This window comes from Corvus kubaryi, unplaced genomic scaffold (assembly GCF_017639235.1).
Source record: "Corvus kubaryi isolate FWS band 111438036 unplaced genomic scaffold, C.kubaryi_AGA036_p1.0 126, whole genome shotgun sequence".
NCBI classification, from domain to species: Eukaryota; Metazoa; Chordata; class Aves; order Passeriformes; family Corvidae; genus Corvus; species Corvus kubaryi.
The window spans coordinates 1,295,729-1,319,677 of NW_024580661.1; the positions used below are offsets into that span (position 1 = coordinate 1,295,729).

The 23,949-nt window shown below is 46.5% G+C and overlaps 1 protein-coding gene across 1 annotated transcript in view; it reads left to right on the forward strand.

The window, feature by feature from the left end:
* Window positions 1-23,949, forward strand: part of PCDH15 (protocadherin related 15) — a 506,585-nt gene that overhangs the window by 237,850 nt on the left and 244,786 nt on the right. Inside the window, exon 4 of the mRNA XM_042021638.1 lies at window positions 3,164-3,211. The gene's annotated coding sequence lies outside the window, so the exon portion shown is untranslated. The remainder of the gene's footprint in view (window positions 1-3,163; window positions 3,212-23,949) is intronic.

Genomic DNA, 23,949 nt, shown 5'->3' on the forward strand with positions numbered 1-23,949 from the left:
GATCCAGGGGCAGCCCCAGCTGCTCTGGGCACCCTGTGCCAGGGCCTGCCCACCCTCCCAGGGAACAATTCCTTCCCAATCTCCCATCCAGCCCTGCCCTCTGGCACTGGGAAGCCATTCCCTGTGTCCTGTCCTTCTGTCCCTTGTCCCCAGTCCCTCTCCATGTCTCCTGGAGCCCCTTTAGGCCCTGCAAGGGGCTCTGAGCTCTCCCTGGAGCCTTCTGCTCTCCAGGCTGAACAATACCAGCTCTCCCAGCCTTTCCATCCCTTTAATCATCTCCAAGGCCTTTAAGAAGGAGAAGGCTGTCCTCAAAAATGAGAATTTTAGCAATGCACCAAAATAATGCTACAGATTTAACGATGGGAGTTGTTTATTCAGGCACTCACCAACTGTAGAAATGAAGTTATTCTTTAATTTCAGCCTGGAATATGCAGGTAGTGAGCACAATATCTTACAATGGTTCTATTGCCATTGGTGCTTATTCTTGTTCATTGAATTTTGGGTCGATTCCGTGTGGTTTTGTGCATGTGGATGAGGAACCTAAAGCAAATTTGGTGTCCAGTGGGTATCAAATGCTCTGCTCCCACTAACAGGGTTTAAGAGTCCAACGGGGTGACTGATCCTTCCCAGGGATAGTGTAAAATCCAAAGTAAACCCCAAAATTGTAGACAGTGTGGATGAAGTGGATCCAGCAGCTCTTGCTTTTGCCTGCTCCTGTCACACCAAAGGCCAGGCTGATGGAACAGCCACAGCCCAAGGTTCTGTCGTCACCTTCCAGTGAAACTCAGAATTGAAGTCTCTGGCTCTATTTACAACATTGAAATCCAAACCAATTCCCATCCAAACAGCCAATTTTTTTCCTGCAAAACAATCTCTGGAACTCCAAGCCCTTGCTGATTAGAGGAGAAGTGTTCTGCAGTGTGTGAACAACACACAGCATGATGCATCTTCATTTCCAAAATTCACAATGACGATAATTTATCATAAAAGCTGCTGACAATGGGCATTAATCTCTGAGTAAAGCAAGGAGGAAACTCTGTTCTCGTGGCAGTGCAATTCATTTCGACCCTCTCCCTCTCCTCCACGCCTGAGGGATTGGGAATTCTCTGGGCGAAGCAATTGCAGCCTCAGCGGTGTGGATTTTTGGGCGTAGAATATGGAATTCTTTTAGTGGGATGTGGAATCCAGAGGTGACCACACTGCTGGCAGAACATGCCTGTGTTTCACATAGCCCAGAGCAGTTTTCCTCCCATCCTCAATTTTGGAAAGGACCTTAAAGACCTCCCATCCCCACCCCTGCCATGGGCAGGGACACCTCCCACTGTCCCAGGCTGCTCCAAGCCCCAATGTCCAGCCTGGCCTTGGACACTGCCAGGGATCCAGGGGCAGCCCCAGCTGCTCTGGGCACCCTGTGCCAGGGCCTGCCCACCCTCCCAGGGAACAATTCCTTCCCAATATCCCATCCAGCCCTGCCCTCTGGCACTGGGAAGCCATCCCTGTGTCCTGGCCCTCCATCCCTTGTCCCCAGTCCCTCTGCAGCTCTCCTGGAGCCCCTTTAGGCACTGGAAGAGGCTCTAAGTTCTCCCTGGAGCCTTCTCCTCTCCAGGCTGGACAGCACAGCACCCACATTCCATTGGAATTAGCCAGCTTGCCATGCTCTCCAAGCAGAAATAGGGAATTTTAGGCACACGGGGATTGCTTTGCAATAACCCAAACTGCTGCCTTGTTCAGGGGTGGAATAAATCCACAGCACATTGGGCAGTCAGATTTAGGAGATAACTCCCAGCTTTGAAGGCTGACGGAAATTTGGGGAAATACATGGATGTTGTGTTGACTTCCAACAAAATATTCCATACGGGGAAACAAGAAGGTATTTTATTGGCCTTCAGAATTTAACTGAGTAAAAATGGGTAAAGCTTCATTAACAAGACACCAGATGTGTGTGGGAGTGCATCGCTTTTCCCAGGTCTGCCTGACCAAATCATTTATCTCTTCTATATATAAATATATCTACAAAAACAAAAAAAACAGTACAACTGGATGAAAATAAGGGATAGACAACACTCAGTTCATTACAGCAGACATTTGTTTGGATTTCTGAAGACATCCAACAGTTCTAATATATTTTAAAAAAGAAAAATAAATGTTTCCAGCATAGAAACATATTGCTGAACCTTCCTCCTGAAAGAATTCCTGTTCTCTGCTTTAAACAGAGTGGGAGAAGAGAAGGCTCCAGAGGCAACTCCAAGTCCATTCCAGAGCCTAAAGGGGCTCCAGGAGAGCTGGAGAGGGACTGGGGACAAGGGATGGAGAGACAGGACACAGGGAATGGCTTCCCAGTGCCAGAGGGCAGGGATGGATGGGATATTGGGAAGGAATTGGATGTGTTTATAAGGACCTGGATTTTCCCAAAAGCAAGAGGTGAAATGAGCCCAGCACCTGAGCAATTTGATTTTTAAGCCCCCCAATAACAAGTTTCAAGGTGCCTCCCTCTATCCTGGGTCTCTCCCTCCCCATTTGGAGTGCTGGGGTCTCCGCCCTGTGTTTCCCTTTGGCGCTGGGAGAAAGGGGAAACCTCCAAGCCAATCCATGCCTGGAGGCCCAAATGCCTCTTGAATTTTCCTGAATTCCCCCATGGCACTGTCTCAGTTGGATAAACACTGGAGAAGCAGCCCCCAAATAGCCCTGCAGCCCCCCGTTGTGTTGTCCATCCCTGGGATAACTCACAGGCACACGGGAAAAAGGAGCTGGAAAGAGCCAGTCAGAGAATTTCCTGTTGAATATTTCATCTTGGGGAAGGGCAGAGAATATATTTGAGTCAAAACAAATTACAGATAAGTGCCTGATGTGTTTTAGGGTGGGTATTTTAGAAGGATAAAACTTGTTATGAATTTCTCCTTGGTTTCTGAGTTGACAGCCTTCATGAAAATATGTAAAGTACTTTAATGAAAACCTCAGGCAGTGTTTTCTTGTTATTTTTCTTATTTGAAGCTGCCTTTATCAGGAATAAAATAGCAGATATTGAAAGCTGTGTGTTCTGCTCTTCTCTGTTTGGGAAGTGAAAACTATTTAAACAAAGGAAAACGTGTGAGATTAGTTGCTCTTCTTAATCAGCAATTAAGATATGAACAACATCATTAATCTTCTATTTTATGTTTTCCAGGTGATCAACATATAATCTCCACAGCTATGGCTGAGAAGTGCAGTTAAGGTACTGTGGTAATTCCCTTTTAATATGGGCATGTTTTTGCTGGAAATGATTCCCAAAATCCTCTCTCGAATAATTTGTAATAACCTGTATTCCTCGAGGCTGAGTTCACTTCTGGATGGTTTTCATTTGCCAATTTGTCCACTGCACTTCCTGAAAACAACATTATTTTTTTTCCCTTGTTTCCTGGTGTTGAATTCAGGAATGTTTTAGGATGTCTGTACAGACACACAATGAGAACCATGCTTCCATGATGAAGGTCATGTTTTTGAAATATTAACTCCAAAAATGTGGTGGGGAAAGGATGAAAAACGTGTCCCTCTGGAATGCTGGCTGCTCTGTGGCACCGAGAATTTGTTGATTGGAATGACAAGATAGAAATCAGCTCCGCAGCTCTGCTGGACCACAGGGAAAAGAGGTTTGGTTTTGTTGGGAATGCACATCTCATGACCAGGATGATCTCCCTTCAAGTCGTGTTTCCACTTGTGGAATTCTGGCAGGAGGGGAGGAGGAGGAGGAGGAAATGTGGCAGGTTCCTTTTCCTGGCCACTGAACTCAGGTTCCAACGTAAACTGCAATGAAGGAAAAGTCATTTCTTTCCTAGGAAAAATTCAGATAAAGATTCAAACCTTGATGAGCAATATGGAGTAGTTGTTCTCGAATGGCGGGAACTAATTCTTGCCACAGCAATTGTCAGGGCAAGATTTCCATTCCCCTTCTACATCCACATCAGTTTAATGTTGCTGTCAAAGGAGGGAGCTGGAAAATCATCCTGCAAATCCAATTCTCCTTTTTGTTGGGATTTTTTGTTGCTGAGTCTGCATGATTTATTTGGCTAAAGCATAGCAAAGCTCTTGCTTTTGTTAGTGACTTCCTTTGGAGAAAGTGAATCCATTACTTTTCTGATCGTTATCTCTGGTCCCTAGCAAAAACCTTTCATGTTTATTTCCATCTGGGAATAATGCATTCTGATGTGAGAACACTGGGCAAAAAGAGATCCCGGGAAGTCCATGCAGATCTGCTGATTTCTTGGGTCAGGTTTGGAACAGAGAGTAATCCAGAAGATCCTGAGTGAAAAGTGGGATAAAAGGGAAAATTCTGCTCAGCAGGTGATTTTATCTGAGTACCAGGCTGGTTCTTTTTTGCTGAGCCAGTGAACATCTCACACTACAGAGATGCAGGGGGCTTAAACTCTCTGGATTTATAGGCAGCATTTATTCAGTGCAGTTCCCAGAGGAAATTATTATTGAAAGCGGAGATGGCGCAGATTAATACAGGAATTATAAGGAGCTGGCTAAGGCAGATAAGGAGCTGGGAAAAAGGGGGACTGGGACAGAATGAGGTAAGCTCCAGGTGCAGGGGAGGAATCAGAAGCATTCCTGAGGGACAGGTCTCATGAGCAGCCCTCCCTAACACTTCTTTAGTGACTTTGGTCAAGGTCTTTGATCCAGGTTTTGAAGCTCCTGTAGTGCTGTGAAGGACACAAGAATTACACAAAAGAATTTTGTTGACTGTGTGGATTAGTAGAACAAATGCAGCAGAAAATTTAATAATCATAAGCCATTGTGTTAGGGACTAAGAGCAGGGGGACTGCTGTAAACAAAACAAGAGTTTCAGCATATGGAAGTTCAACTTTTTTTTTAGGGAAAGTGTTTGGTCGTAGCATGTAGCTGAAGCTTTCACAACTCCAGAATTTGCCAGGAAACCTGTTCCTCCCAGAGCTGTGATTTACTCTAAATAGTTCAGAGCCTAGGTATGTAATAAAGGCAGAATAAATAAAATTTTAGTTCTGAAATATCAAGTTCTGAACCTGATTCCATCGAGTTTGAATTGGCTGCAGGTGTGAATCCAACCTTGCCTGAGGAGTAGGAGGAAGGTGCCAGACTAGCAAGAAGTAGGTTATTGTAGCAGCCTTGGAACTGATTTTCATGAAAGCAGCCCATCTGCCTCCTCCCCTCCAAAAATCCCCAAACAAACCAGAAAATGGAACCAAGCCAGGGTGGATCTCGGGCTCTAAGTGAGCAGTCCTGTTCCTTGAGGTAGGAAACCTCCGCTGGGGTGGGGGAGCTACAGCAGCTCAGCCACAGGGACAGAGCTGGAGGCAGAGCCCTCCCAAGGAGAGCTCCAGGAGGTGGCTGGGGGATCAAGCTGTGCAGTTCTGGCTACAGGAGGGAGGAATTCAGCACGATCTGACTGTGGGGCACCTCAGCCTCGTACAGAGGCAAACTGGCGCCATCAGTGCTCACCCCACCTCGCAGGAGAACCAGCATGCAGTGTGGGGGTCCAGCTTCCTAAAGTGTGCATCAAAATACACTGACACCTGCCTTAGGAGGCACTGGCAGTGCGTGGGGACCAGGACAAGGGCTTGGTGTCCTCAAAGGAAGCTTCCTGGAGGAATTCAGGGTCACTGGAAGGTTTGCTGACACAGGGGCATCACTCAGCAGTCTTCCCTCTAGGTGAAGAATCCTAAAACTACTGAGAAAGAGGAAAAAGAGGGGGCATTTTATCATAGAATCCCAGAATGGTTTAGGTTGGAAGAGACCTTAAAGCTCTTCTAGTTCCAGCCCCCCTGCCACCTTCCACTCTCCCAGGCTGCTCCAAGCCCTGTCCAACCTGGCTTTGGACACTTCCAGGGATGGGAAATCTGCAGAGTAGCACCCCCAGAGTGATACCAAGATGATGGTTAAAAGGAGCAAATGAACCCCAAAACGGGTCCTCATCAGTGAAACAGGAGTATGATCATCACAAGTGTGCTGTGCTCTGTGTCCGACCCTCTGAGGATGTGGGATTAAAGCCAAAAGGATGAGAAAGAAAAGGAATGCTCTACAGATCAGTGAAAAAATTGGTCAAAAGATAGGAAACAGAAGGCTGGAGAAACTGAGCAGTTTCCTGAGTGAGAGGATGACAGCAGCAGAGTCTCCAAGGAATCTGCACAAACCTGTGATACTCAACTGGTAAATGAGCTGCGAAAGACATGGAGTGTGCTGCCGGTGCTTTCTCCAGAGCACTGGAGCCGAGTGCTGACTGTGGAAAACTGCAGAAGGATTGAGGCAGAATTAACTGCTGGGTAAGGCTGTGGCAGGTGAAATCCCCTGGAGGTGGATGCAAAGGGAAGAAGACAAAAATCCCACCCTCGGGTGATGAGTGCTGAGCTGGGCATTGCCACTCACTGGCCAAGAGCTGTAAAATACAAAAGATGCCTCTCCCAGAATCATCATCAAGGAATCATCCCAGAATGGTTTGGGTTGGAAAGGACTTCAAAGCCCATCCCATTCCATCCCCTGCCATGGGCAGGGACACCTCCCACTACCCCAGGCTGCTCCAAGCCCCATCCAGCCTGGCCTTGGACACTGCCAGGGATCCAGGGGCAGCCCCAGCTTCTCTGGGCATCCTGTTCCATGTTATCTTTAGTTCTGGACATTTCATAGCAGGGCCTGAAAAATAGAAATCCTTTTTGTTAAGGAAGTGTGTGAGCTGCAAGGTTTACGACGAAAGGAAGCTGTAACATTGTGGGGATTTAAAAAACAAACAGAAAACTGTGTGCATGTGATAAGATGGAAAATGGTGTCACTGTTACATCTAACAGGGGCCTAAAGGACAGATGTTCCCAGAGAACAGATATCCATTAGAACATGGTGGAAAGGGGGAGATTTTGAAAGAGAGCCAGAACCTACAGATGGAAACTTTAAATAAATAAAAATCAACTTGTAAGTAGCCAGTATAAATAATGCAGGAGATGTGTAACATGTTCTGGATTGTTCAGAGCAGCAGACAAGACAGTCCCTGCATCGCAGAGGGGTTGGGAGGGATGGAGCAGCCTGCAGTGGGATCAGCTGAGAGGGAGTCAGAACCTCCAGGACAAAAGGAATGTCAGGATTCCAGGAAAGAGCAAAGACTTTGCAGAATTGGTTGTTTGAACAGTGATTTTAATCTCCCTGGTGCTGTCCAAGAGTTAGTTCGGGGATGCTCCATCCCACAGGAGTTCCTTGGCCTATTTTGGAGATAAATAAAGGCAAAGGAGAGAATATCAAAGGACACTGCATGTTTGAGTGTATGAAGTGATAAAAGATGTGTGTCCCACCAAGCCCCAGGTGACCTCAGTGGCAGCAGAGGGAAAGTGCTTTTGCTAAGCTACCCATCCAAACTGTTCAGGGATTGCTGATTTTAAGAAACCATCCACAAGACTCAGGAGAATTTAATGTCCAAGCAACAACCAAGACAGTGTTCCCTTGGAAAGACCCCCACACTGACAGGGAGATTGTGCTGGTTGGGAAACAGAGGACAACTGTGAGAAGGAAAGGGTGAAACTTTGTGTGTCCCAATTGCCTGCTGTCCTGCTCTGAGGAGAGAAATAATTTAGCTTTGGACATGGAGGACCAGGAGCCTTGGCTGAGGACGGATGAAATCGTGGTTTTCCCAGCAAATGCAGTGACCCCTCTTTTGAATGGGAATGCAACTTCTCAGTCTTTGTGTAGCTTTTACCCCTCTCCAAAAAAAAAAATCTCTGTGTTGCTTGCAGGGCTGTCCATCTCTTCCTTTCAGCCCAAGGGCGTGCCTGTTGCCACCACGAGCTGGAAATCCAGTTCTGTAACCCCTTCCACACAAAATCCACGGAAAATCAAGAGCACCCTCAGCAGCCGTGCAGGAGACATGGAGCTGAGGGTGCAGTGACACAGCCCAAGGACAGGGTCATCCAGAGGGGCCTGGACGAGCTTGGGAAGTGGCCCATGGGAATCTCATGAGGTTTAACAAGGCCAAGTGATGGTGCTGCCGCTGGGTCTGGACAATCCCAGATAAGAGCACAGTCTGGGGGAATCCTCCCTGGGAGGGTGGGCAGGCCATGGCACAGGGTACCCAGAGAAGTTGTGGCTGCCCCTGGATCCCTGGCAGTGTCCAAGGCCAGGCTGGACACTGGGGCTTGGAGCCATCTGGGATGATGGAAAGTGTCCCTGCCCATAGCAGGGGTGGTACTGGATGGGCTTTAAGGCCCTGTCCAACCCAAACCGTGAGTGGTTCTGTGACTTCTGCCTTATTTTCCATTCCCTTAATGCCTCGCTTGTTTTTTTGCATGCCAGCTCTGCAGTTACACATTACCAAGAAAATATCTGTATATGTTGTGTTCCATCTCTCACACACCACGGGTGAAATACTGTCATTAAAGGAACCAATTTAAAGCCCCATGTTATTAAATAAATGCTTCCCGATAAACATCCTGATAGGGGCTTGATGCAAGAGGGAAGTTGCTGGCAAAAGTGTGTCATAAACCAACGACTTCACATTAATTAACAGAGGAGAAGGCTTTGCACTTCCTTATGCTAAAAACCAAAGTGAAGAAATTATTTTAAACAACTTCAGCTTGTTAGTGAAGCCTTGTGTCTGGGGAATTTGCCTGGCTTCTTAAAAAATGGGTTCTATAAAATGTGTGATGCATCGTTGAAGTGATTTGATTAAATAAAAGGCTGTACCTTTTTGGTCTCTGGCTTCTGGCAACTTGGGTGATCTGGGAATCAGACATTCCCACTCTGCACATCTCCGTGACAGGAGGGGGCAGCCGGGGGGGTCGGGCTCTGCTGCCAGGGAACAGGGACAGGACAAGGGGAAACGGCCTCAGGCTGGGCCAGGGGAGGCTCAGCTTGGACAGCAGCAGGAATTTCCCCATGGAAAGGGTGCTCAGGCCTTGGCAGGGGCTGCCCAGGGAGGTGTTGGAGTCCCCATGCCTGGAGGTGTTCCAAAAACATGTGCATGTGGCACTTGGGGACATGGTTAGTGGAGAACATGGTGGTGGTGCTGGTTGGTGGTTGGATCTGATGATCTCAAAGGTCTTTTCCAACCTTAGTGATTCTAAGATGTTCTCAGACTTCCCTTGTGCTGCTGTGTTAGAAGCCAGAGCAGTGTGTTCAAGGAATCTTAAGGGCAAGGCTGATCCTTTGTGACAACAATAATGACTTTATTCTTCAGAAATTAGGATTATTTTGATAAATTTTGCTGCAGGAGCTGCATTGCTGCTATCCCTCCCCTCAAAGCAGTGGTTTTGGCACATTAAAAATGGTGTTTTAATGCAGTGCTGTTTTCTTATTGCATCTGTCTCCCCAAGTAACCCAGGAGCTTGATTTCTCCAGCCACAAATTTTCCTTATTTTCACCAGGATCTCCATTCCCTGCACTAAAACAATGCCATAAGGAACAAAATGTTGGTTGCACTGTTGGTCACGACAGTGGGAGCCAGCCAGGCAGCAGGATTGCCTTTGCCATAATGTCACTTCATTCTAAAATTAGTGCTTATTGGGGTTTCCAAGAAGAGGAGTGGAACAAAGAAATACAAGTTGGTGTTGTGGTTTATCCCAGCCAAAACCAGGACAGGATGGTTTTCAAGGGTATTTAAAATTGGTGGAAAAGAGGTGCCAGTAAGAGAGATTCCCGTGTGGAAGTCAGAGGGGATTTGGCAGCTTTGACTCCCCCAAGAGGAATAGAATCCAAACCTGGGCTTGTGCCTGGGCATTCCTTGGAGGACGATGCTCTTCCATACCTGATTTTATTCTCTGGATATATTTCTGTCCGTATGTTAAAGAAATTAATCCTTCTGAAGATTCATTTTTGACTTAGGCTGGGGCCGGTCTTTTCTTGGTTAAAACCTTCCATTATTATTTCTGTGGATGGTGTAAAAGCCTTCCCTGACCTAAGAGTAGAACCTTTCCCTGGGAAGAATAAATAACATGCACACTGACCTTTCAGTCTCCCAAGGAGAGTGTCTGCTTAAGAACTTCACAGCTCCTTGCCTCAGTGCAGGTTGACATTTGCAAGGTTGATAAGTTGGTTATTTGGATGTAAATCGACAGGGAAGGAAAACCACTTTCAATACTTGTGATAAGAGTCCACTTTTTCTCAGTTTAATATAAAATAATGGACAGGACATCACAGAAACGCACCATCACTGCCTAATTTAAATAGTGGCTGCTGTTATGTATCAGTCTGGTGGTCTGAAAAGGAAAAGAGTTAAAATTTATTTGAATAAGGGGAAAGAAAATTCCTATCAGGGAGTTTGCTCACTATGCCTTAGAGCATCTTTGCAAGCAACTATGTGTGGTGGTAGTGTTTTAGGGATTAGAAGGGCTGTGGAATATGAGTCATCCTGAATTCTAATCGAGATGTGCAAGCATCTGATACAGAGAAGTGAGAAAAATGAAGGTTTGGGTTGTTTTTTTTTTCCTTTATTTCTGCCTTTGAAGACCCTGGATCTCATCCATGGTTCTGAGTGGTTGGCTCTGGCCACAACAGCAACGGCTGCCCACACTCCTTGTTCTTGGTTTAGCCAAAGCTGCTTCCAAAATCTTTAGGAATTTGGTCTGGGCAGAAGCGAGTTGATGTATTATCATGGGATATCCTGAGTTGGGAGGGACCCGCAGGGATCATGGATCCATCCCCTGGCCCTGCCCAGACACCCCAACAGCCCCAGCCTGGGCATCCCTGGCAGCGCTGTCCAAACGCTCCTGGAGCTCTGGCAGCCTCGGGGCCGTGCCCATTCCCTGGGGAGCCTGGGCAGTGCCCAGCACCCTCTGGGGGAAGCACCTTGCCCTCATCTCCAGCCTGAGCCTGCCCTGGCCCATCCCCAGCTCCCAGAGCAGAGATGGGAGCTGTCCCTCAGGAGAAGAGGTAGAATGGCAAAATGGCCCTACTGAACAACCTTATGCTCTATAATTCTCCATCTGCCCATTAACAGGTCTTCTTTTTGGAGATATGGGCAGGATGTTGATGCCTTGGGTTTTAACTTTCATATTTTTCAAATCCTGTACCTCCCAGTGTGTAACTGAAGTTTCTTGTAGCCTGCTAACTTCTGCTCTTTCCTGCCAGGTAGACATAACAAAGCCTCTCCAGGCCTGCTCTCCAAGGACACTCAGACCGTCCTAGGCCCAAAATGTCTAAACCAACATCTTAAGAGGGGAGTGAGCTTGGGGAAACTACATCATTAAAATGAAGCTTTAATTGGAGAATTAACCCTGATATGCAAATGAACGAAACTTACAGAAGTGTGAAGAACTCATGACCTGTCATCCATCTTGGGGTCCATCTTGGCGGCAGCCTCTGGCTCCCCAGGGGAACCTTTGAAGGCCTTTCAAATAAATACCTACCTTTATTCCCTTATTCTTGTCTAGTCTCTGTTTTTAGGTAGCCTCTCAAGGCACCAATGTTACTCCCACACTGCTGTTCTGGGCAGATGAAACTCTTTGTTTAGAGGCTTCCCAGCTTATTCTATTCTTCTGACCCTCAAGGACCAGTGGCTAATCCAGTGTTTCTTTAAACATGACTGTTTATAAAACGGTGCTGGGTAAGACTCAGCTTCTGAACCCTCCATGGTCACTGCAAACCTTGACTGCTTACTTGGAGAGGGCTCCCAAAAAAACATTCCTTGGACTCCCTTGTTCTTAAGCACACACAGGCTGCTCTGTGCTGGGAGCTGTTCCATACTGCTCTGGAGCTGAGGCAGAGCGTCCTGTTCTCCTGGCATCCCAGCAGACTTTGAATGGGACATTCTGGAACTGTACACATCGGAAGGCAGAAGTGGGAGCCTTTTACCTCTCTCAGCAGTGCCTGCACAAGGCTCCAGGTTTGCTGCTGTGGCGGATAACCCTTCCCCCTGCTCTGCTCATGGCTCATGGGTGCGAGAGCGCTGCCTTTGCTGCCTGTTCCTCTGCAGGATTTACCTGTCATGCCCTGGCCTGGGACACAGACTTTTCAGGGATGAAGCCTTTGCACTCAGCTCCTTCTTCAGTCTCTTCTGGAGCATTGTCTTGGACTGGTTGTGTGTTATTTGCGGTGTGTTCTGGGCTTTGTCCCTTCCCCAAGTGAGTGATTCCAGGTTCTGCATCATGCCTGTTGTTCTGTAAGACAGGGATTGAGATCATACCCAAAATTAATTCCCAAGGTAACCTGGAACTCTTACCAGGACTGATCCACCACTTCCTAGCCCTTGCCTTGAAACTGCTGTTAAGAGTCAGAAAAGAAGTGGTGTAATGCATAGAACATTTGCTAGATACACATTAGGCCCTTCTGGGACATTCCTACATTTCATTTATCCAAACTTTCCCCTGTTCTCACCTCAACCCCTGAAACTCGCTATTAAATTTGTAGGAAAAGAGCCTTACAGAACACATGTTTATTTTTCTGGTTCAAATTATTGGCAGGCCTCCTTCCTGAACATCAAGGCAAAGCCAACCCCATCTCCTCCAGCCTCTGAGAGCTGCGAGTCAGCACAGTGAAACAGCCCAGTGCCTTTTATTAGATGTTGTGTACTTGACAGCCAAGTCAAATGCCAAGCTTGGGAGAGCAGTAATTCAATTCCTGCCTGAGTAATACACTGAGTGTGTCATTCCTGTCCTCCAGAGAAACCTGTGACCTCTGCCGTCAAGGCCAGCTGAAAATGAAGAGGTGCCTCCTCGGAGATGAGTTTTCCAGGGTAATATTGGCAGTGTCTGAACCAACCCCCCTCCACAACCGTGTTTCACTTTCCAGAGACTTTGGAACTGGGGAATAAATGAGAGGCCATATCTGGTCTATCTCCAGAAAAACAGGAGACATAGAGTTGTTATGACAACAGAAAGTAAAGGGAAAACTGATTTCAAAGTGGTCATTTTGGAGCAAATCCAGAGGAGGCACCAAGATGATCAGAGGGATGGAGCTGAGAGAGTTGGGATTGAAGCTTTGGGGTGAGCTAACTGGTCAGCAGCAGTGTGGAAAGGGTTGTTAAGCACTGGAAGGGGCTGCCCAGGGCAGTGGTGGAGTGCCCATCCCTGGAAATGTTCAAAGCCCATGTGGATGTGGCACTCGGGGACATGGTGTGGTTTGAACTCAGTGGTGGTGCTGGTGGACGGTTGGATTTGATGATCTCAAAGATCTTTTCCAACCTTGAGGATTCTGTTTTGTTCTATTTGGTGGCACCTCCTTGGTGCAGAAAGCGGTGCTGGAGAGGGAGGGTCTCTTTAAACACGAGCAGAGCTCAATTTTCTTGAGATGACAGGAAGATAACCACAAGACTTTGGTGGGCTGAAAGAAAATACATTTTAATGATGCTTTTGCTAAGGCAACTCCATCAAAGCCCCTGGAGTTGCTGCTTCCTCCTTCTCTGTGTACAAGTGGTTTTACTCTTCTGCTACATCCCAGTGTTGTACTTTACTCACAGGAACTGGTCTCTGTGTGGCACCACATGGCAAAAATCCCAGAATCTTTAAGTCTGGAAAAGCCCTCCAAGGTCATCCAGTCCAAGCTCTGCCACCAAACCATATCGCAAAGTGCCACATCCATTCAGGAATTTGCTTGGGATAAATTCCATGTGCAGTTCTGTTTCACTCCAAGGAAAATTTGCAAACAAAATTACTTTTTTCACATCAGCATCTTTTCACCTAAATGTGCTGTTCATGGGTGAGACTGTATTTAATAAAGTAGCTTGTTTCTGGCTAATTTATAAATTGAATTAGCAATATATAAATTGAATTTCACCATCACGTAGGTGAGGAGTTGGGGTCCAGGCATGTGCCAAGAGTTAGGCAATTTATTCCATGAAGATTCCCACTCTGCTTTTTCGGGATCAATGCAAGATTTCTCCAAGGGCACTACAATCTCCTGAGAGTATGAGGAAAAGAGTTTCACTTCTGTCATTGAAGGAGTAAATGAGCACAACCAAATGGCCAAAGGTGATGGTGAAACTGTTTTAAGGAAAAACGTCTAAGAATACACTAAAGAATTGCCCAAGAGACAAAGAGGTCATGGGATGAAATGGGATTAATTCATAGCAGATTTGTAAGTTTATTATTTACTTCTTTCTTTAGGTAAAATGAAACTCTGATTATTCAATTGCCATCCATATGGAAATTCCTCAAAAGCTGACACTTTGGGTGTTAAAACTGTAGTCGGAACTTGATGTTAGATGGGGTTACAGACCCATCAGATATCAAGTACTGCTCATATAAAATGAATTTTAAATACCCTGGGGTTTCTACGGGTTGTAGAATATCAACCCAAGGGGTAACTCCACTCCTCCAGCTTCTGAGGGGTGAAAAACTGCTCAAGCTATGAATCCAACCAATCCATCCAAGCTCTGTAATCCCAGCTTCAGGAATCTCCTACACCATCTGCACCTGATCATTGGAAGGACATTTCACAGTGGAAATGGTGATTGGCAGTGGGAAACATTGATGTGAAAGAATTTAACCAAATCAGTTCAAAATGGGCAACTGCTCGCTGCTGTTAAAACTTCATCACATGTCATCCTCTAGGACCGGGACCAGGATTCATCCAGATGATTCATTTTAAAAAGAAAAAAATTATGCAGGAAGAAAACTCTGCAATCTCTCCTTTTTTTTTCCTGAAGAAACACAGAATAGCCAGAATTCCAACACAAAGGCAAATTGAATATGCATGGCCTTAATTTAACATCTCATTCAATGTGTCCCTCTGTCCTTTTTCCTTTTAGACTTCCCAGGAGTTTTTCAAATGTAAAAGGCAGAGGAGACCAAAACAAAATGTGAGCAGATACCACTTGAAAAAATACAATAGGTAAAGACATCCTTCCTGCTGAAGGTGACAAAGAGCCTTTGGAAAAATATCCTTTCCATGCTTCTGCCAGCCCTGGTGGGAGACTCTGCTGTGATGCCTGGCACTGGTTTTAGGATAAACCTTCATTTTGTCTGAACAGATGTAACTGATCTGCAGCTATTCCAATCCATTCCTTGCACACTTGGGATAAAGGAAGGCAGGATCACTCCTCAGCTGAACAGGATAAAACCTCATTGGGATGAGAGTGGTCTCACCCATCAGATTCTCTGGGATATAGATTGTTCTTTTTTTTTGGAGCCAGTAATGCTTCTGTCATCAACTTAACCCTTCTTGCCTTTTGCCTCCTTCCTGATTGTCCCATTTGTCCCTGTCACCAGCTTCAGCATGACCTCTGAGGAGTCTTAAGCAAGAAAATTTCAAGGGTAAAAAGGAGAGACAATGAAAAGGAAAGCAAATTCTCTCTCTTACAATAGGGTTTCAAATAAATTCATTTACTGTTGGATACTGACATTTTCTCAGTTTCACCTAAATCAACCATTGTTCAAAAACTGAGTGGACATGGTGGTATTCAGTCCAAAGCTGTAATTGATAACCTTGGAGGTCTTTTTCATCCTTAATGATTCTATTGTTCTACTGAATCCTAATTTCAGTGAATGAAATTTATATTGCTTGCTCCCTTTTTTGTTTTTTGGTCAGTGTCATTGTTTTATTCAGAAAAGTGCAAAAGGAGGGTTGGGCTTTCTTGCCCCTCCTAGGTTGCTCCAGGTGAATGTCCTGCTGCTCCTGAAAATGTGGTTGGGCTGTCTCTCTCCCATGCCTGGGAAGGGCAGGAGGAGCTGCTTGTGCTGGAGTCATGGAAAACAACAACTGCGTGCACAGGGTTTCTGGTTCAGGCAAAAATCTACCGTTTTATGGCAAAATAAGAACAGAAATCTGAATGTAACTGAGTGAAACTCTTGCTGTTTGAAATTGTGAAATGCCTTCATTTAGGTACAAGGTTTGTTCTCTTCTTTTTTTTTTTTCCCTGTTGATTTATGGCAATGTTTTCTCTTAATTATCCTCTGTTTTCTAGTTAAAGAGAAATAGACTAAGAATGAGCACTCATTCTGAAAAAGAAAATATCTCCTTGAACAGAATTGATTTAAAGCCACCTCAGCACTGTTAAAGCTCCTAAGAGCCACTTCAGAGCATAGGCAGGTTCTTTGGGCCAGTTCAGAGAGAGAAGGAAAATTCCACTTCTGCCTGAAACCGGGGAAAATTCAGCCGGGGTGAATCCAGAGTCAGGCACTGATCAAATTCCCTTGCTGTTCTTCTGAGGGAAAAAACATGTCTAATATCCCAAATAGTGAATATACTTAAATATCTCTCCAATGATTTTAAACAAACATGGATCAGGAATGAAAGGTCTGGTGGAGCAGGAAATGAATGTCACAACCCTGTTGAGGTTCTAAGCACTCTGGTGCTTACCCTGTGCCCCTGATTTTGTCTTTTATGAGGAAAAGCTGAGGGAGCCGGGGCTGCTCAGCCTCGAGAGGAGCCCCAGCTGAGAGGGGCCCTCAGCCCTGGCTGTCCCTGGCTGCAGGGAGGGCTCCAAGCAGGGCCCGGGCTCTGCTCCGGGGCCCAGCAATGGCACCAGAGCACCGGGCAGGGCCTGAGCCCAGCAATTGCCCTGCCCAGGAGGCAGAACTGCTGCCCTGGGCAGTGCCCAGCCCTGAGCACATTGGCCACAGAGGCTCTGGGCTCTCCTCCCTGGGGCTGTTGCAGAGCTGTGTGCACACAGTGCTGTGCCTGTGCTCCGGGATGGCCCTGCTGGAGCAGGGAGGTGCCACCAGGTGCCCTCTGTGCTCCCTGCAGCCTGAGCCAGTCTGTGACAAACACACCCACACCAGCATAGAGAGCAAAGCAGGGCTGTGGGGCTGAGAATTAAATCAGCTGATGCTGCCCAAAAGCACAGCTGAAGCTGGAGGTGGGTAGATACCAACAGTCCTTGTTCGGATAATTTGAGATACTCCTGATGCTTTATCCCTGCAGAGGACTTCTCCAGGTACCCAGCCAATTTCAAACACAGGGATTTTGCTTTCACTTGTAAATTGTGGTGTAGGGAGACACAAGTTCATTTTGCTCCAATTAAAGCTGGAGAACGGCAGTGCTGATGGTGGGGACTGAAGCTTTCCCCTTTTCCCATTAAGTTCACTTGGATATTCCAGGTTTTTTATTTCGATTTTTAATGAGCTCCTATAATAAGCTAAAACAAATGGCAATGCTTGCCAGAAGCTTCTCAGTGCACTTGCTAATGAGAGAATGAAAATAGATTTGGGATTGTTTGTAGAAGTCTTTGGATTAAATGTGTTTATTTTTGAGTGACTTACCTCCCTGTCTGAATATTAACAGTATATTCACAAAGCTCTGCCTCTTTTGCCAGTGGCCTAAGAAGCCAAATGGTTTCCTGCTGCTGTGCAATTTTATTGCTAGACTATTGATTTTACTAAGTTTTCTGCACAACCATATGGTCAAGAAATTTGAAGGTGAGAGGCCATAAAATGGAGCAAATACCTCTGAGGTTTTGGGTTTTGTTCTTCACAGTTATCATCCCCACCTTACATAATCTAAATAATTATTTTTATGAGCAGGTAGAAATGATAAACCACAGCAAATACTCACATCTACTAGCAGAGACCTTCCTTCCTTTCCAAATAGTGCTTTCACAAGGTCACATCCAGAGGAGGAGTGTCTGGAAGGGACCAGGCAGGGGAAGCAAAGCCTGAGAGCCCTCAGCTGCAGCACCTCCACTGAGAAAGTTCTGTGCAGCCATCCCTGCACCTGCATTTGTGGCTTTGCACAAACTGGACTTTTTGGGTGAGACCTATCTTTTCATATTGACTCCTTTGGCTAAAATGGAAACCTCTGGTCACAGGAATGCTGGGGAGAACTTCAGCACAGCATTTGGATCACTCCCAGGGGAGCAAACCATAAGCAAACGGTTGCTTTAAAGAATCCAGCTTCTCTTTGTATTCAATTCCATGATCATTTTCCAGTGGGAGAGACAGGAAAATTAGGGTTATCCCAGCTGCTGCGCTGGCTGCTTGTAGAGCAGGCTTTAATTCTGCCTGGGTTTAGCTGAAGCCTCTCTGCCTGGGCCAGGGAGCCAATGGCTCACCCCTGAGCAGGAGATTTGGTCTTTGGGATGATGTACCTGAGGACCCGTTTTTCATCATGGGAAGATCCAACCTCTCACTGTGGTTGGGAGAATTTCCCAAGCAGTTGGACTTGGCTGCAATCTGGTTGGAGAGCACTCAGGGGTGACTGAGAATCTGGAATAAAGGCTGCATGGAAAGAGAGGAACAACCTCCATCCCAATGGGAGCTGAAGGTTCCAGCCAGGCTGGGGGGTGCCGTATGATCTGGTCTGTGTGGGAGAGTAAAAGTACCACTGGCAGTGCTTTCCTCCTGAAACCAGGAGTGCCCTCCTTTGTGGTGTGGGCTGGCACTCAGCAGCTGGGTGTGGATGTGGCTGTGAGCACCTTCTGTGACTGATGAAGTCAGAACAATATTTCTGATCTCCCCAGGGCCCATCTGGTTTTATTTTGTTGTTGTCAGTTTTTGAATCATGATATCACAGAACCCTTAAGGTTGGAAAAGACCTCCAGCATCATCCAGTCCAACCTTGGACTGATTCCACCATGTCCAAGTCCCATTCTTATTGTTCTTTCTTGCTTGCACCTGCCTTTTATTTTCACTTTTGACTTTTCCTCATTTTTCTTTTTTTACCATTTCCTTCTCCGTTCTGGAGAAGGAAAAGTGCCATCACCAAAAGCAGATTTCTCCCAGGAGAAAGATTCCTCCAGACTCTGCAAACCCCCTCTGAAATGTATCCCCACAGTACTGTGACATACAGAGATCTACGTAACAGGTGATAGCAAAAGGATTTTGTTTCATTCAGCTCTGAGCACGAATAGCATTGTCCCAGTTTTTCATTCCTACAGGCTCTCACTCTGGGACACTGTAGCAACTCTGCTGGAGTAAGAGGAAGGCTCAGAAGTCCATGTGAGTGTTTACCTTCACAGATGTGCTTTGCAAGAGCAGCCATTAGCTCTCCATCCCTTTTTAAATCCAAGGGAACTGATACAACCGGCAACACTGATGGGAAAGAGATGAAACGGTGGCAGGGGGAGGAAAAAAAAAATAAAAGTATCACAAACAAGGTTCAAACATGCAGCAGGTAAGAGTGAATTGTCAGTGTCTGACTCCTCGGGAGCAGTGGCAATTTATAACGCGGTGACTCAGCCGGGAGTCTGGCAGAAGGAGAAAGAAGCACTGGCTCCCTGCTTTGATGTCTCTGCCTTTCTGGAGGGGCTGGATGCAGCAGAGACCAGTGACTCACTGGGGCAGCTCCCAGTTCCCCACCCCAGCAGCTCCAGACCGCGGGGCCTTTCCGTATTAACACCCTGGCATCACCTTTAACACACACATTTTCAAGCTTTATTTCGCTGCCTTCCCAGCTCCTGGTGGTTTCGGTGCCTTGGCAGATCTAATCTGCATTCCAGAGGTAAACAGGGCATTAACGAAGGTGTGGAGAGCTCGGTGGTAATTGCAGAGCCAATTTCGGAATTGCACAAGGTTTACAGAGCTGGGAGAAGTTACTAGAGCACGGCTGAAATGAGGTGATCATAAGCACGGGTGCTGTATTGATTAATGCTCTCATGTGCAAGATAAAGCAAAGGATCCTGTACCTGCTGTAATGCTTTTATCTGCTGTGCCTAATTGGAGTTTTACCCTGGATTTTACATATTCCATCAGTAATGAGTTAATTGTATATGCCAAATGGATAATGAAGTTATTAGCAGTGTGCCTGAAAGCCACAGAGGAATTATCCAGGAGGCTGCTTTCTGCTCCGGGTCCTGGCTGGTTTGATATTAAATTGATATTAATTTGAGCACTGATGTTGCACTGTTGTATATTGTGTAAACACTCAGCTTTGCTCAGCTGTATTTTCCCTTTTCCTTGGCTTAATGTGGCTTTCCATGGAGGAAGGGGAAGCCTTGTTTGCCCATGAGCACCATGGCAGTGGGAGGGCCAGCTACAAGTTTTAGTTTAGGTGCAAGATTTCTGCTGGGAAAAAAAAAAAAGTAAATCCCAAGGAAAGAGCTCTGCTGTAAAGCCTGTCAGTGCAATCTGCCAGAGAGCCTGGGATTTGGGCTTGGAAAAATCCCATTGCAGTAATCCATTAATCCATGGAATTACCTGGAAGCTTTTCAATATGGGGAAGTCATTAGATGAGATCCCAATTTTTTTTTAATTTGCATTTAATATTTACGGCTCTTTCTGGTGCTTGATTTTCTTTTATCCACTGCCCTCTACAGGTCTCATGGATGGAGTTAGTCTGAGGGAGATGAGGTTTCAGCAGTGGCTGGCTCTGGCTTTAAAAGAACTGCAGAGATGCTCCCAGAGCTGTTTACCACGCTCTCTGGGAAGGGAAAAAAAATATTTACAGTGGGAGAAGTTCAGGTTTTAATACAGTGATGGGAAATTCCAGCTTTTATGGGTACAAAAGCAGGATTCCTTCCTGAAAGCCTCCCTGCTTTATTCCAGGTGATAAGAGCTATGGCACGACGTTATCAGTGCATCAAATGTTTGGCTATTTATCCCTTCTCAGCGTATTCCTGCTAAAACCCGTTTTCAGGGAGAGATCATCCTTGTGGATGAACTGAGAAATGCTGCTGAACCTAAAAGTCTTGCTCTGAGTAAAAGGAGGGGTGAATTCCAGGCTCCTTGTGGTTCCCATCTCACTGGGTTCTGGGGGCCTTTCCCTCTCCTGCACACTGGGAACAACTGGTTTTCCATGGATTTTCCTTACGTTTAATGAACAGGAAGTGAAACTGCAGCACATCCCCTCATAGGGACGTTTGGGAATCACTCTCCTCTATCTTGGCTGCTGCTTTCCTGAAGTGATTTGCATCTTAATAGCTTTGATGCTGCTATCAAAGAATTTTGGGAGAAGGACAAAAAGGCAACGGCGTGGAATGATTATGTGAACCTCCCCTCCCGGAGAAACTCGGCTGAAAATAGAAACATTGGCTTCAAAACATGCCAAGGTTTTAGTTCAGGCTTTGCTGTGCCCACTGGTGCTTGCCATCGCTCTGAGAAAGGAATACAAATTCAGATTTAGCTCTTTGGTGGGCACCACTCGGCAGAACTGCTGCAATCACACGGCTTGGCCAGTGAGGGCAAAGGCAACATGTTGGCGTTGAGTTAGGAAAACTATCCCAGACTTCTCCGAGCACCCTCCTGTGAGGTGTTTTTAAGACATTGTGGTTTCCCTTTGAAGTTAAATCAAAGCTGGCTGGAGCACGGGGGCTTCCCCTGCGCCAACATCCAAGTGAGGAGCCCGCTGTGGGGATTTTTGGATGGACTAAAGTGTGGTGTAGGTTGGAGCAGTTCCTGCTGGGGATCCCACATCTCCCCGGCGTGTACAGTCATGCAGACTGTCTGCAGCCTGGTGCCTGAAGTGGCTGCTGGAACAGCCACACCATTCCTGGATTTCATGGTTTTATCCTCCAGGAGTGCAGTTTCTGTGCTCCCAGAGCTCCCTGCAGTGCAGAGCTGAAGGACAGTCCTTCAGAAGTGACCTGAACTGGAGCACTCTCCCACATCAGCATCTCCATCCTCGCCAGGAGAACAGGATCAATCCCAGATCTCTGGTGCAGTAATTATGTAGCCTCGGTAGATGTATTTATTTTATATGATCCTTATCTCTGTGATTTGTCTCTCCAATACACACCCATTAATTTATTTTCCCTGTTCCAGATACAGTTATAGATAATTTTAAAGGCTCTGTGGTTGGAGCTTTGGTTGAATTGTATCTCAGCACTGGGACCTTCCTCCCCAAAGTGGATCTGTTCCTAAATCATCCTCCCTAAAGGACTCTCCCTAAAGTTCCTGCAGCTGTGCAGTGACACTAGAAAAGGCACAGACATAACCAGAGCTGGCTCTGCTCACCACAGCACCCAGAATTTGTCAGCTGGGTTTGAAACTTAGCTGGGGACAATGGAGTGGGAAAACGAATTTCCAGTGTTCTGCAGCTTTGCATTCTTCTTAATTTTCCAGTTGATTGGGGATTTGGTGCATCCCAGGAGAATTTGCCTGGTATCAAAATCTTGAAGCACAAATAAGCCACTGCAAGTTGTCACTTACAGCAAAATGTTCTATTATGTTGAGGTCTGTGGGATTTAAACAGAAAGGAGGGTGGAAACACTGGCCATTTTGCAGGAGTTGTGAGCACAGAAATGAGGGTAAGAAAAGGGTAAAATACCCAGGGAGAATGAATCCAAATAACCACAGGTGCCAGCAGGATGGAAAAGGCCAGGTGGGTACATTTAGGATGCAGGCAGGTACAGGACGGAGGTCTGTGCTCCCACTCTGGGAGAGTGGGAAAAGAATTTTCCTTCCTTGGACATCAGGAGGAATTTCCCCATGGAAAAGGGTGCTCAGGCCTTGGCAGGCGCTGCCCAATTTGCATTCCTGGGCTTCCCACTGGCAGCTGGGACTGCCCTGCCTCACACAGATCGTGACCATTCCAATATTTGGGGAGAAATGTCTGGGGTTTTTATTGCTGAACTAACAGAGCCAAGTTTTCCGAGAGCAGATGTTGAGAGGTTGATCATTTAGGTGTCAGCACCAGCCTGAAAGGCTCTGCCAGGAACACATCAGCTTTAAGCCCAGAGCAGGACAAAATGTGTAGAATCCGTTCCTTGCAGGCTGTTGGATTTTTGGATCTGAACTGACTTTTACAGGGAAGAGAGTCGGGTCTAATTTTGCTGTCATTTTCCCCAGGAAGTTGTGTCAACCAGGATACGTTTCCCACAAATACATTGCTCTTCCCATTAATTCTACCCACAGGTGGCTTTGCTGTGCAATTCCCTCCCTGCACGCCTTTCTGTGGTGACAGGGTGGTGTAAACCCTGATGTTCTCCTTAAAAGATACAACAGAGGTGGGCTGAAAGCAGATCCTCTTAGCTGAGTGCTCAGCTCATGGAATTCTTCTGCCTTCACATGGGTAGAGAGTACCCAGAAACACAGAAAAGGACATTGCTGCCCACCTGGACCGGCACTAACAGGTCCCTCAGGATGCTGTCGAGTGTCTGCACCTTCATTATCGCTTCCTTGACATACCCTCGAATAGGATTTACAGCAGAGAGAGCCGTAATTTCACTTAAATGTATTCATGAAATAAAACGCAGCAGGGAAATACGGTTCTCCCTAATTCCGGACCTCTTGGAACTGTGATTCCTTCCTGAGCCTCTGCTTAGGGTGAAAACAGCTGCCCAGCTCCAGCAGTGCCTGGCTCGCTTGGCCATTGATGCAGAATTTTGTTTGGGTTTGTAATTGCTGCTTAAGGCAGTAATTAATGCATAAATATGCAACTTGCCACATCTCAGCTGAGGTTATTCGGGCTGAGGAGCAGAGGATCTGGAGGAGAGGAGAGGGCTGGTGGCTCTGGGATGGGCAGGAACAGCAGAAGCCTGGGCTGGGTGGGAAAGGTGGGGACTGGGACATTGGCTTGGGCAGCACAGCCAGAAATAAAAACCTCCCAGCGCTGGAGCTGACCTGTAATGGGATTAGATCTGAATCACCTCTTTAATTACAGTTTGAAAGCTCTGCTTTTCTCTCAGTGCTCTGTGATTGCTGCTTAAAAATGCTCCTGGATTGTTTACCTTGATGGAGACCAAGATAATCCTCAGGCTACTCCAACCACTCAGGTACTCCTAGCAATTTCTCCGAGCCCAGTATTGGCTGAACTGATTTGTCTGGAATCAAAGAGAGGGTTTTTGGGGTTTTTTTTCACCTAAACGGGAGCAGAATTCTGGCCAGGTTGATTTTCTCCCAGATCAGCTTTTCTGCTCCCTGGTTTAGTCCCTCCTTCACGTGGCTCCCATGAAGGCAGCACTCCCTGGTGTCTCTCCCCTCCAGACCAGAGCCTTGGCTGGGATTCCCCAAGGAAATTGTCCCTCTGCACTTGCAGCAGTGGAAACTTTTAAGGTCACTAACAATTCAGAGATTTCCAACCTGGAATGAAGTATTTCCTGGAATTTGGGAATCTTGAAATGTTCTCTCCTCTGGGAGCAATTATGTTAAAGCCAGCAAAAAGGAACAATGATTAAGCAGAGATTGATGTAACTCACCCAGGCCAACGCTCGTG